At 35.8% G+C, this 10,235-nt stretch overlaps 1 pseudogene; it reads left to right on the forward strand.

Annotated features, from left to right (window-relative positions):
- The first annotated feature begins 9,356 nt into the window (after positions 1–9,356).
- On the forward strand, positions 9,357–9,923 carry LOC145565270 (secreted RxLR effector protein 161 pseudogene; annotated as a pseudogene).
- Positions 9,924–10,235: the final 312 nt, after the last annotated feature.

Genomic DNA, 10,235 nt, shown 5'->3' on the forward strand with positions numbered 1-10,235 from the left:
ATAAAAGGTATGATCATAAATAAGGATGATTTCATTAGTTTTCCATCAATTTCAATAGTCTTTGTAATCTGTTTGGTTATATGTGTCAGGCTAACATAAGAATTATGATAAAAGGGAATAAAAAAGGTAATTTCGTTCCACCAAAGTTGGTGGCGAAGTTTCTGAAGATGAGCTAGAGAGCATAAGAAGCATTGGCCAAGGACATCATAGATAAATGTGTTTCTATTTAATTCTTGACTTATAACCTACGTTTTGGTCTATTATGTTCCCTTCTACAGTGCTTCAATATTGTCATACTACCTACATTTTAGTCTATTATCTTTCTATTTTGCTTCAATATTGTCATATCAACAGAACACTATAGTATAGACAGGAGCTATGTAGTGAAGTAGGGGTCAGGTGCAGGGGATGGGATAAGGACTGTGTAGGGAGGAGGGAGTGCACGGAAGGGGTGCAGGTGCAGGGAAGTGGCGTGCTGGTGAAGTGGGGGTCAGGTGCAGGGGATGGGATAAGGATTGTCGAGGCAGCTTCAGTCAGGGGTTGTAGGGGATATAAGGGGGGTTGTGTAGGGAAGGAGGAGTACAGTGAGGGGGTGTAGGTTCAGGGAGGTGTGTGTACTAACGTGGGGGGAAGCTTTAAGCAGGGGGTGTAGGGGATAGGAGAGGGGTTGTGCAAGGAAAGATACAAGAACAACTTCATATCTGTTGTGTGTGTTATTTAGATCTCATTTCCTGTATTTTCCATCAATTGACAATTTTTTCCTAAAGATGATACTTGTATATTTTAGCATTGATGTGGCATATGTTTGCTTGCTGTCATCTAATTTCAGATGTCTACTAGTTATTTCGATTAATTGCTTGCTTGTGTACTAAGAATTGGTCATAACACATAAGCTACTTACCTCCTCTATTATGCTTTAATTAATATATAGTTTGTAATTTTAATTTAAGAGAAATGTATATTATATATAAAAATATACCTTGAATTGCAGCATTTTGTGAGCCAACAAACAGTATTATTTAGTAAAAGACGAAATAATAGTTTTCTTTGTGATGAGTGCTGATTGCTGACTGCATGGCTGCGAGAAGGGTCTATTATTTATGCTTCAAGTTCCTAGCTTGTATGTTCTTTCTTCACTGACGCTACATGGTTGTGTTTGTCTGTTACATCTTATTGTGATAATTTAATTAGCTCTAGAGAATATAGGAGAGTATTATCTGCGGAAACTTGGAAATATCATTTCTTTCTGTCTTAAGGGGGATGACTCTACTGAGACACTATCAGTTGCTAGATGTTGCTTCCTCATTATGTCCGTATTCCTTTTTTTTTCTCATTATGTTTGCATTGTGGCACTGTGTGGTTATACATTTGAGTTTGCAAACCAAATTTCTTTAGTAATTCCTTTGTCTTTTCTGATATGCTTTGTCATATTTATTTCTAGAGAAAATTGGAGGTATATTTGTTTAAGGAAAATAGGAATTGATACTATTGAAATCTTCTTGTTGTTTGCTGGTTCTTTGATTACTTGATAGAGAGAAGTAAATTTTTTTTCTAGAATTGATTGGTTTAATTTGATAGCACTCCAATAATATGAGTCTGACATAAGTTGCATATTTTTTGTGGTTACTAACATTTTTGTTTCAAAGCCATATTGACTTGATTTTTTTTTCATTGTAGGTAAAAACGAGATCGTGCAACACAACCGTATCATGCTTTCATAAAGTATTTATCGTTTTGTATCAAAATAATTAGTGTTTTTATTTGGGAAATTCTCTTTGGTAATACCGTAGTTTTTACTTTTCTCAGTGGTGAATTGCAAAAAATCTTATTTCCTTGGTAAACTTAACTTTCTATAATTTTTCAATGGTGAACTTAATGAAACAATTTAGTTAATTTCTAACCATGGTTAACATTTTTTTTAAAATAAAAAAGTAAAATTCCTAAAATATCCCCACTTAACACACTTAAATCCTTAAAATGTCCTAACTCAAACCCAACATGTCATCATCAAGATTCAAGATCATTATCTTCATCCTCCCCTGTTTCTTCCTCCTAACAACACCGAACAACCACCACCGAACAGGCAACATCTTCATCATCAACACATGTCTAGCAGCCACACCACTTCAACCAAGCCGCACTACCAAACCACCTTCGAACCGCCACCACCACATGAAACACCGCAACAACAAACCCACAATAACAACAACAACAAACAACCACCAGTCAGTCATCGCTATAGTAGCCACCGAAACACAACAGCCACCAACCGCAACTATCACCTTCACACAATTCACCACCACTTCGCCACCAACAACACTTTCAATTACATCAATTCACCACCAAACCACCTTTGAACCGCCACCAATTCTAACTCCAATAGCCCGCTCTACAGCCCGCAATCACCAATTCGCCTACCGTAACCAGCCACCACCACTGCCGACACCTCCACCCTCTCCCTTTCCTCCATTTCCCTCACTCCCGACACCTCCACCCTCTCCCTTTCCTCTATTTCACATAAATTCTTATTCAATTGTGTTGTTAGGATTCCAGTCGCTTTAAAATTTTGCAAATTGGTTCGAAGTTCGTGTTTTTCGATGATAGTGAGGTGAGAAGGAGAGAGGGTAAGATAAGGTCGACGGTGGCCAGCTGGAGATTTCGGGAAGGGGTAGAGGTTTTTAGGGTTTTCGGGGGAGGAGGTGGGTTTCAGGGATGGGGGTGCTGGTTAGGGGGGTAGGGGAGAGGCACAACAAGGCGGGGGAATTCGGTGCACTGGAGAGGGTGAAGGTTGGGCGGAGTCGTGGGTTGGGGCGACTTGAGTAATGGCAGTCTGGTGGCCTAGGGAAATGGGTGACTTTCTTTAAAAAATAAAATTATTTCTAAATCATTTAAATGTAAAAAAATTAAAAAAGCTAACTATAGTTAAATATTTAGTTAAAATTTATCATTAATGTTGTAGTTGACTTAATATAAAAAGTTCAAGCTTGCCAAGGATAATAAAATTTTTCGCAATTCACCACTGAGAAAATTAAAAACTATGGTGTTACCAAAGAGAATTTCCCTTTTTATTTTTTTAAGTGTGAACAAGTGATTAGACAATGAGACATTGATTCTAGTATGTTTTTATGTACAGATACCAAGGTATAGTATGTATTTATGCACAAATATCGAATTCTATATGTTTATCTATATAGATATCATACATTAGTATAAATTTTAAATATTTTTGGTGTTATGTCTACTATTTCAAGTTTTCAACAATGAGTAAAAAAAATATATATATAAAACAAACAAACAAACAAACCATTTAAAATATTTAGCTATGTGTATACTATAAATGCTACAACAAAGCTTAAAGCTATTAAATTTGGTAGCCAGGATAGTATTAGTCTAGCTTTTTTATTTGCCATGATAATATTTGTGGCACAAAAGCTTACTAGCCACAGTAATGCTTGTGGCAACAAAGTTTATTAGCCATGGTAGATTTTGTGGCAAAAAATTTTTGTAGCCACAGAAATGTTTGTGGCATAATGTTTATTAGCCACAGTAGAATTTGTGGCAAATAATTTGTTAGCCATGTTAGTATTCGTGGCATGAGGATTTGTTTGCCACGTCAAAACCCGTGGCATAAAACTCAAAATTTGCCAGGACATTCATTTTCCCGTGACAATTTCCTAGCCACGGCCTCTTGTGCCATGGGAGTAATTTTCAGAATTTTTGTGACAACATAGAATAGCCACGGGAATTTTTAACTTGTGCCACGATTTTTCCCATGGCACAAAGTTCATTTTGTTGTAGTGCACCCACCCTGAATCGGAAACCACCCCCTTTCCCCTCCCCCTACCGGAATCGACCCCCCTCCCAGTTCTCTCCATCGAAATCGACCCCCCTCTCCTTCCCCCTACCCTTTTCAGCCATCAAAAGGGTAGGGGAAGGAGAGGGGGGTCGATTTCGGTGGAGAGAACAGGGAGGGGGGCCGATTTCGGTAGAGGAAGGGGAAAGGGGTGGTTTCCGGTTTGGATGGGTGTCGGGGCAACAAGTAGGGGAAAAGGGAGGGGAGGTTGGTTGCGTAGGGTAGTGGAAAGGGAGGTGGTGGGTTCGCGCCGGCGCCGACCGAAGCTCTGGTCGCCGGCAGCGGGGAGGGGGAGGGGGTAGCAGTGAGGTGGAGGGGTGGCAGTTGAGGGTGGATGGGTTACTTTTTTTTTAATTTTAATTTTTTTTTTTGAATAAACTTAACGGAACCTTAACAGATTCCATTAATTATGTGATTTTAGGTGATAGCAAAATAAAACAAAAACTTAAACAGGTAGTAAATGTGACACAAGGTTCTTTCGCTGGTAGTAAATGTCAAATTTTCCTAAAAAAATGTAGTTTTGTTATGAAATATCTAAATATGGATGACTATTATCCCATGAACAATCTAGAACATTCTTGAGTTGGGTATTTGATCTTATCCGATGATGGAACCATAGATAATATACATGTAAATATATCCCGTACTAGATGGAATAATATACAGAATGTAACAATATTACTCTCATCTCTCTATATTTCCCTTCCATATTTAACATGTTATCAGCACCACTCTCTGGCCAATTGAGCACACAATACGATTAACCACAATAATCAAGAAAACCAACGAGAGAATATGAATCCTTTTGGAGCTAAATCATCAATCAATGGTGAAGATTTATGTCTAGTTGATAGTGCTACCACTCACACCATACTTAAGAATAAGAAATATTTTTCGCAATTGATGATGAGAGAAATTAGTGTGAGTACTATATCAGGCTGTACAAAAATTATAGAAGGCTTCGGAAGAGCAAATATTTTATTGCCAAGGGGAACAAAATTGGAAATCATTGATGCATTATACTCCCCTAAGTCTCAAAGAAATTTACTAAGTTTTAAAGATTTGCGACAAAATGGATACCATATTGAGACAATTAGTGAAGGAAATAATGAATTCCTTCAAATCACGAGTATAACTCAAGGAAATGAACTTATTATGGAGTAATACAATTGAATCACATGCTATAGTAAACAAGAAGTTTACTAATGACTTCAAAGTTTTGCATGACCGGTTAGGCCATCCCAGTTCAATAATGATGTGAAAAATAATTGAAAATTCATGTGGACACTCATTAAAAAGCCAGCAGATTCTTCATAATAACTTTTCATGTGCTGCTTACTCAATAGGCAAGTTAATACTCCGGCCATCACCAGCTAAAATAAATTCCGAATCTACTACTTTTCTAGAACGTATACAAGGGGATATATGTGGACCAATTCATCCCCCGGCCATTTAGATATTTCATGGTTTTAATAGATGCATCAACTAGATAGTCACACGTATCATAGTTATCAACTCACAACCTGGCGTTTGTGAGACTACTTGCTCAGTTGATCAGATTACGAGCACATTTTCTAGACTTTCCTATTAAGGCTTTCGTCTTGATAACACTGGTGAATTCATATCCCAGGTCTTTGATAAATATTGCATGTCAATTGGGATTAGTTTCCTGTACCACATGTTCACACACAAAATGGTCTTGCGGAATCGTTAATTAAACGTTTACAATTGATTGCTAGACCATTGCTTATGAAATCTAAGCTCCCAATTTCTGCTTGGGGGCGTGCTATATTACATGCAGCAGCATTAATTTGCATCAGGCTGACAAGTCATCATAAGTTCTTCCCATCACAATTGGTTTTTGGTCAGGAACCAAATGTATCCTATTTGAGAATATTTAGATGTGAGATATGTTCCAATTGCTCCACCACAATGCACTAAAATGGGCCCTCAGAGAAGAGTAGGGATATATGTTGGATATGATATGAATCTCCATCAATAATTAAGTACTTAGAACCAACTACAGGAGATTTATTTACGGCTCGTTTTGCAGATTGCCATTTTGATGAATCAGTTTTTCCAACATTAGGGGAAGGAAATAAACAGCTGGAAAAGGAAATTAATTGGAATGAGTTATCATTATCTCACCTAGATCCTCTTACTAAACAATGTGAATCGGAAGTCCAAAAGATAATTCATTTACAAAACTTAGAAAATCAATTGCCAGACTCATTTACTAACCAAAAAAAAGTGACACAGTCACATATACCAGCTGAAAATGTTCCGATTAAGATTTGATGTCCCAGAAGGTCAAGCCCAAGTTGCAAATGATTCTAAAGCACGCTTGAAGCATTGTAGACCCATCGGTTCCAAAGATAAAAATCCTTGGAAAAGAAAAGGAGCAACAATTGACAATGGCCAGACCGAGGAAGCTATTAATTTTGAAGGATATCCTGAAGAGACCTTAGACATGATGGAAAAAGATATTCAGGTACCTGACAATGACGAAATTTCAACAAATTTTATCATGTCAGGAATTACAAGGAACCGAAACCAAATCAACGTAGATGATGTTTTTGCATGCAATGCGGCATAATATGTCATGAATGATGATGAGGATCATGAGCCAAAATCCATTGATGAATATAGACAGAGAAGCTATTGGCCAAAATGGAAAGAAATAATTGAAACTAAATTGAAATCTCTCGAAAAAACGAGAAGTATTCGGACATGTAGTCTGTACACCTGAAGGTGTGATACCAGTGGGATATAAATGGGCTTTTGTACAAAAGAGAAATGGAAATGTTGATCTTGTAAGATATAAGGCCCGATTAGTTGCACAAGGATTCTCACAAGACCCGGTATTGATTATGAGGAGACATACTCTCCTGTGGTGGATGCAACTACTTTTAGATTTTAATTAGTCTAGCAATAAGAGAAGGACTTGATTTACGCTTGATGGATGTAGTCACAACTCACTTATATGGCCCACTGGATAATGACATTTACATGAAACTCTTAGAAGGATTTAAACTACCAGAAGCAGCAAATTCAGGTTCTCGAGAACAATACTCAATAAAATTTAATAGATCTCTATATGGATTGAAACAATCAGGGCGCATGTGGTATAATCGACTAAGTGACTACTTGTTGAAAAAAGGGTATAAGAATGACCCTATATGCCCATGAATTTTTATAAAGAGATTTGTATCAGGATATGTCATAATTGCAGTATATGTTGATGATTTGAATATTATTGGAACTCCTGAAGAGATTTCAATAACACTAGAGTGCTTAAAGAAAGAATTTGAAATGAAATATTTTGGAAAAACAAAGTTTTGCTCAGGGTTACAAATTGAACACCTAAAGAATGGAATCCTTGTACACCAGTCAACATACCACTACTACAAAAACTGAAAAAGAGACCCCAAATTAAAGACCCTTTATTTAACTAATGGGTTTGTTTGGCATAAGAGATCCAATATTAATTTTAACGGGTCTCTTACGCATTTTAGGGACCCATAATTGTGGTGAAAGAAAAACAAAGTGAGAAAATAGATCCGTTGTCAAACTTAACAGGTCTGTTAAGTATTTTAGTGCCCACAACTTTGATAAAAAAAAAGTGAGAGAGATAAGAGACCCTTTGGAAAATTAAACGGGTCTCTCACCTTAATTTGCAACACAAGTATTCTATCCTCTTTTTATGTAGAGTAGACGAGTAGTACATAAGGAGTACTCGTGTTCTCATTTTCATATGTCATTCTCTCTCCAAGAAACCCTAACCTCAACCCCTTAATAGAACCCTCATCCTCTCATTTGGATCCCCCGTCACTCCCACTTCCTTCCTCCATTATACTGAAGCAATACAAGTACTCTAAATTAGATTAAATGATCACTCCTACCATATCCTCAGTATCTCATGCACCATTGAGGCATCTTGATTTCTTTCTTCCTTCTGGTTTTAAGATCGAATTTCACAACTACCATCGTCCCTCGCGCTTATTAATTGCTCAACTAGAGTGTCTAAATCGCAAGATCTAATGTATGATTAAATTTTTGAGTTAATTTTTGACATGAAGTTGGGTTTTCATGTGTTGGTGAATTTTTACTCTTTTTTAGAATTTTTTTCCTTTGATTTTTTATTTTGATGAGTACCCACCTCCGAAATGAATCTATTCGGGTCAGTATTTATCTATTGTTCCTTATTTTTTTTTGGGTTCAATTTTTTGTATAATTTTGAATGTTTGTTTGATAAAAATTTTGATTTAGTTTTAGATTTATTGTTTAGATTCAAATCTTGTTTTTTTACTCCAAATTATTGTTGTGTTAATTTCAGTTTTAATTTATTCTGACTTTTTGTATTTGGTTTGTTCAATTCTTACGGTGTACATTTTAAACTGATTTTACATATTAGGTTTGTTATTGAATATTGCAGTGATTGAAATGGATGGAGACGGTGAATAAAAGTTCAATTATGGATTGTGAGAAGAAAGATGTAGATAATTAATATGTGGTCTTCTCAAGCTAGTTTTCCGTAACCAAAGGATTGCAGTATCAATTGCATTACTTTTTTTTTTTTTTTTGGGAATCAATTGCAATTCTTTGGTATCTTGAATGCTTAATATAAATTAATATTGGTTGGAACTTGGAAGTGATATATTTGTTATACGTTTTTAGGAATTAATTTATAATTTTATGTTTTGGTAATTGTATTTTTAAATTGTAGTTTTGTTTTATTTTTTTTATTTTATTTTATTTTTTTTGGCAAAGAAGTAAATTGTAGTATATAAAGTTGTACATTTTTGTGAGCATCATATGTATAAATGTTATTTAATTTAATCTTGTATTGTACTTTTGTAATTAAATTTTATAATTTCAGCATTTTTTAATGAAGCGTAAAAAGGAAATTTCAGATTGAAAATTGAAAATTCAAAAAAATATTGCTGGAAAAAAATATTAATTATTTTAAAAAAAAATCAAACAGACCCGTTATTTAAGGGCTTGTTTGACATCATTTTTGGTTTTTAGTTTTTTAGTTTTTTGAAAATTAAAAACCAAAAACAGGAAACAGAAAAAAGGTGTTTTCACTTTTTTGTTGTCAGTTTTCAAAATTATTATAAGTTTAATAAATTTAAATAATTTTTGATTCATTATGTGACATATATCATATACTTTTATACAACAAAAAACCAAAAAACAGAAAATCACAGCAACGCCAAACAAACCCTAATATAACAGGTCAATTTGACCCCCATTTAAGAGACCCCCTAATACAAAACACGGGTCTATTTCCCTTCTCGTATATCTATCATACATCAAACCTAACAATCCCCATGTCTCTAATAACGGGTTTGTTTGTTTTTTAAAACAGACCCCCCCAATAAGGGGGGTCTCTTTATCAAATAGACCCCTTAGCTAGAGACCTGTCCAAGACCAATTTGAAAGGGTCTACTCGCCTATTTTTGTAGTAGTGTACATAGAAAAGGTTCTTAAAAGATTTTCCATGGATACAACACAACCACTGAGTAGCCCTATGGTTGTTATGGCACTTGATGTAGAAAAAGATCCCTTCCGACCTCGGGAGAATAATGAAGAAATTCTTGGTCCTGAAGTACCATACTTAATTGCAATAGGGGCATTAATGTATCTTGCTAGTCATACAAAACCCGACATATCATTTTTGGTAAATTTGTTAGCAAGATTTAGCTCATGCCCCACCCGAAGGCATTGGAATGGGGTTAAGCATGTATTTCGTTACCTTCAAGGTACGAAAGATATCGGTTTATTGTTCTCTAATCTATGCAAAGAAGGTTTGATTGGTTTTGCAGATGCAGGGTATATGTCTGATCGTCATAATGCTAGATCAAAAACTGCATATGTGTTTATGTGTGGAGGTACTTCTATTTCTTGGCATTCTATGAAACAAACAATTGCAACTACTTCTTCTAACCATGCAGAAATTTTGACAATCCATGAGGCTAGTCGTGAATGTGTATGGTTAAGGTCTGTAATTCAACATATACAAACATATTGTGGCATAAACTCCGAGAAAGAAGTTCCAACAACTTAATATGAGGATAATGCAACATGCATCGCCCAAGTTAAGGAAGGGTATATCAAAGGTGATAGAACAAAGCATATTTTACCAAAATTCTTCTACACTCATGATCTCCAAAAGAATGGTGATTTCAAAGTCCATAAGATTCGCCCGAGTGAAAACTTGGCAGATTTGTTTACTCCGCTCCCAACAGCCACATACAAAAAATTAGCTTACGGCATTGGACTACGTCGTCTTAAAGATCTCAAGTTATATAGTCATGAGGGGGAGTTATGCGCGCTGCACTCTTTTTTCCTTAGCCATGGTTTTTCCCACTAGGTTTTC

Source organism: Chenopodium album, chromosome 10 (assembly GCF_948465745.1).
Source record: "Chenopodium album chromosome 10, dcCheAlbu1.1, whole genome shotgun sequence".
NCBI classification, from domain to species: Eukaryota; Viridiplantae; Streptophyta; class Magnoliopsida; order Caryophyllales; family Amaranthaceae; genus Chenopodium; species Chenopodium album.